The sequence below is a fragment of the Pinus tabuliformis genome, chromosome X, assembly GCF_031772625.1.
Source record: "Pinus tabuliformis cultivar Carrire ecotype Pingquan chromosome X, CPIR1, whole genome shotgun sequence".
NCBI lineage: Eukaryota > Viridiplantae > Streptophyta > Pinopsida > Pinales > Pinaceae > Pinus > Pinus tabuliformis.
Genome location: NC_142308.1, coordinates 519,098,466 through 519,102,929, shown reverse-complemented (window position 1 = coordinate 519,102,929; position 4,464 = coordinate 519,098,466). Strand labels below are relative to the sequence as shown.

Here is a 4,464-nt window from a genome sequence, read left to right as displayed (position 1 = left end):
GCTGAAGGAAGGCAGGTTCAAGGCAACATCAAACCAAGCTCACCCTCATAGCTAGCCCTACGAGGAGAGGAGAGGGCTCTCTCAAGTCAATCTCGATAAAATGAGAAATCGAGTGCGAGATGACTAAAAATGGGAACTGATTTTAGGCTAGTAAATGGATAGAAAAAGGGGAAATTCGATAAATGACTGGGTTTTCTGGGCAACATGGGATCGAGAATGGCATGAGCAGGGAAATTAAATTTGAGACATAGATCATCTCAGGAGGAAAGACATGCAATAAATTTAGCATTCAATTTTGACATTATATGGAATGAAAAGAACACTGAGAGGTTGACAAGGGCAATAGATGAATCCTTATCAAACAGAAGAAAACACAAAACATGAATACCTTCCCAAGGCAGAGCAGAAAACTGGATTCTGCCTTTCACACTTAAAAGTATTCATTTAGAGATGATTATGAAATGAAATGGAAACATAACAAGCTACATATGAAACAAAGGAAAAAACAGATGCTGAATTCACACCACATGAATCTCAGGAGTCAGAGCTGTATCTTTTCATTAAATCCCTGTCAAAAAACTGTACAGTGAAGTTTTCCTTCACAACTCTCCCACTGTTTGCCAGAACTCAGAACCTCTCACACATAATTTTTCATACAATAAATAACTTCAGGAATGGGAAAACAGATCGATGAAAATAGGGAGTTGTTACAACTAAAATCCTGAGGATATGAAATGAACCGTCCATCTGTTCTATTGACAGAACAGCGTTTCATTATTTCACTTGAAACTTTTTGATAATCAATAAAAAGATGACAGTTGTAGCTGCAGATCATAACTGAAGTGAAGAATAGGAAATCGAATCTTGTTTCTCTGCCCTGGTGGATGCCTCTGATTTAGATTTTGGCTTTTCGGTTTCTGACTTTTTGCCTTCCCTGTGCCTTTTTCACCGCTTGGTTTTCGACTTTTTCACCTTTTGTGTCATTCAAAGCCTCCTCCTTTATGCACTGCTTACAACAATACTGATGTGTTCAACGCTTTCTGTGCAAACACAAGTGCTTCAAGTAATGAGTTGCTTGCAAGCCTATTGGCACCATGAAGTCCTGTACAGGCAACTTCACCAGCTACATATAGACCCATTATAGGTGTCTCTCCATGAAGTTTAGCTTGAACCCCACCACACATATAATGTGCAGCTGGCACTACAGGTATAGGACTTTCTGTTATGTCAAGGCCATACTTCGAACACTCAGCAGCAATATTTGGGAAATGATACAATGTTTCCTCCTTGGCTCTATGACTTATATCCAATAGAACATATCTCTCATTCTATTTCTTTAATTGATCATCAATACTGTGTGCCACCACATCTCTAGGTGCAAGTTCTCCTCTGGAATCATACTGTGGCATGAACCTTTCCATAGCTTGATTGTAAAGAATACCACCAGCCCCACAAATAGCTTCACTTATTAAAAATGCATTTTCTCGTGTATGAGGTTTAATTGGTAGACCTTCATCAGCTAATGCAGTTGGATGAAATTGTACAAACTCCATATTTGAAATAACTGCAGATGCTCTATGTGCCATCGCAATACCATCACCAGTTGCAACACGAGGATTTGTGGTAGTAGGATAAATATGTCCAGCCCCACCAGATGCAAGTAAAGTTACCCTTGAAATGAAGCGGACCACCTCATTAGTGTCGGTGTTCAATGTGTCCACACCGTGACAGTAAATATTTGATCCATCCTCAAACGTAAGCAAGTCTATGGCAAAGTGATGCTCAAACATGGTGATGTTGGGGTTATTAACAACAGCCTTCAACAGAGCTCGCTCAATCTCTCTTCCTGTCATATCTGCTGCATGAACAATACGGTGATGAGAATGCCCCCCCCCCTCTAGCAAGATGTAAGCTACCATCTTCACCATGATCAAAGGATGCACCCATGGTGATCAACTCTTTAACTCTATCTGGGCCTTCTGTGCATACCACCTTTACAGTCTCTTTATCACATAAGTATGCACCAACAACAATAGTATCCCGAATGTGGTTCTCAACAGAATCTGAAGGAGCAAAAACTGCACTAACACCACCTTGTGCATAATTTGTATTACTCTCATGTGGTTCAGCTTTTGTGATGACTGCCACAGACCCATGTTTTGCAACCTCGAGGGCATATCTAAGACCAGCCACTCCACTACCAATGATAAAAAAAATCAAAATATTTAATTGAATTGGCACTTGACTTGGATACATGAACTGCCTTTGGGGATTTTCTCTCTTCATTGTCTATGGAGGCCATGCAAAGCTGAGGGCTCTGAAATCGCATATTTTCAAATATCCCCAATGTATATCTTTCAATCCTTTTCTTATAGGTGAAGTTCTTCAGCAATGTCTGGGACAGTAGTGAAAGTTGTTTTTGCATTTTATTCCTCCCTGAGTGCATTGCAATGGATAACTGGCCATTGTTTTCCAGTACATGCTTTGCATTCATCATAGATAATCTTGTGGAAGAGTTCCCTGTATTGAAGACTTGTGTCATGCTATCCTGATATGAGTGGGAATTTATTCTGCCATTTTGCTGCTGAATGTCCTTTTGTCCTTGGTAACCATAGTACTCATCGATAGGGACACCAGACTGGAACTGATGGTGTGAAGAACTACCATAGCTATGACGATGATTCTGATTGTCATTACATCTTTCACCATAACTATTGAAAGCAGATACAACATAACCCTGCTCATTACTCTGACTGCCATTGTACACTCTACTGTTATATTTTTGAGAGCTATCTGAAGGATATCCATGTTCATATCCAAGATTATCATCTCGTTTTGGATATGAATTAGGACTATAAATCATGTTGGTACCTCCCCAGTACGAGCTTCATGCTGCACACTAAGTGTTACCTCCTGTGAGCTGCTGTTCCTTAATTGTAGACTGTTGGCAATAAGACGATGAGCAGATTTTCCTAGATGAGGAGCTGAGGCAGGTCCAGTATGGTGTGGCCTTTTCTCGATCATGTGCCTTCCTCCCATTATCTTCATGCCATAGAGTTGGTGTATTTACATCATTCTCGCATACAGACTTCTTTGGTTTTATTACTCTAGTAGGAGGCCTTGTAATGTGTTTGTGTGTTGGTGGGAACTTGTAAATAACAGAAAGCACTTGATTGTTTGTGATATTTTCCATCCCCTTGATAGGCGAAGTGAAGATAGGGGGGGCATGCTTCTCCATCGCAAAGGAAAAAGAAACCATTCATCCCCCCACTAGCTCTAGGATCAATTTCTTCATTTACTCCAAGTCTTTTCTGCCCTCACAGTATTTCTGTGCATTTCCTCTTCAGCTCTAACAATGGCTATAGCAACACTACTGTGTTGCTTGCTAACCCTTGTCAGCTTTGTTGCATGAACCAGGTGATCTGCCCGGCGGATAGTCTGAGCAGCCAGCTGACTACTATTTGATTGCTCCACCTCCATTCCTTTTTTGAGCCTTCTCGCGCTTGACTCTTTCCATCTGGCGCTGATGTAGGCGAGACCGCTTTTGAAATATTTACCCTCATAGGACCCAATAGCTTTGAATAAAATGCTCCACTCGCTTCAAAATTGCCTCTCCTGAATCTGTCAAATAACCACTCATTGCCTTGAACTCTTTCTTGTACACCGCCATCAAATTTCTGGAGATGCGTTTGCCACTTTACAGAAGGGAAAAGGTCTCCAATATTTTAATGCAAAAGTCTGGGTCAAATCCGCCACATATGTTCTTTGGATCGAATGCCAAAGTATGCAGTGACTGCCACCTAAGACATAACGCCTCTTTCATTCAATTTGGATCATGAATACGCAAATGAATCATTTTACATTCAACATTTGGCAATTACATCACTGTCATTTGCTAGTATGATGACATCTTGCATGTAACGGATTAGACTGAAGAAGAAGATGAATACATGGAGATGGGTTTTCTTTCAGAGGAATAACATGGATGGGAGTCGCTTAAAAGAAGATGACGAAAGCTTTGGCTTCTTGGTGCCCCCAATCATGAACAGAGAATTCAGAAAACGTGCGACCCTCCTGCCTGGAGAGTTTGGGTGCTTGTGCTTCCTAGAATCTTTACGCCTTTTGGACTTTAACTTCATCTTAGTATGATCTGCAGGGTTGAAAGGTATCTCAGTAGTTCGAAAATATCCATCTCCAATTGATGATTTTCCATGTAAATCTCGATCGCCAACAACCCATTTCCATGCTCTGCCTTCACGACCCACATGATGAGAATTCCCTTTTGTTTTAGCAGTACAAATGGAGGAACTATATCTGTATAGAGACTGCATCTGAAGATAAATATGAGTTGCTGAAGGTGGAATCACTAGTATAATTGGAAAAACACGATGCTGCAGATGACATTGCAGACTGAAAGGATAGATGAAATTCTTTATGCTTCCCATATGTGGCTTCGGCTTCTTA

The 4,464-nt window shown here is 40.8% G+C and overlaps 1 pseudogene; it reads right to left on the bottom strand.

The window, feature by feature from the left end:
• Positions 1–1,010: 1,010 nt before the first annotated feature.
• LOC149140967 (L-aspartate oxidase, chloroplastic pseudogene) lies at positions 1,011–3,480 on the bottom strand (annotated as a pseudogene).
• Between the last annotated feature and the right edge of the window lie 984 nt (positions 3,481–4,464).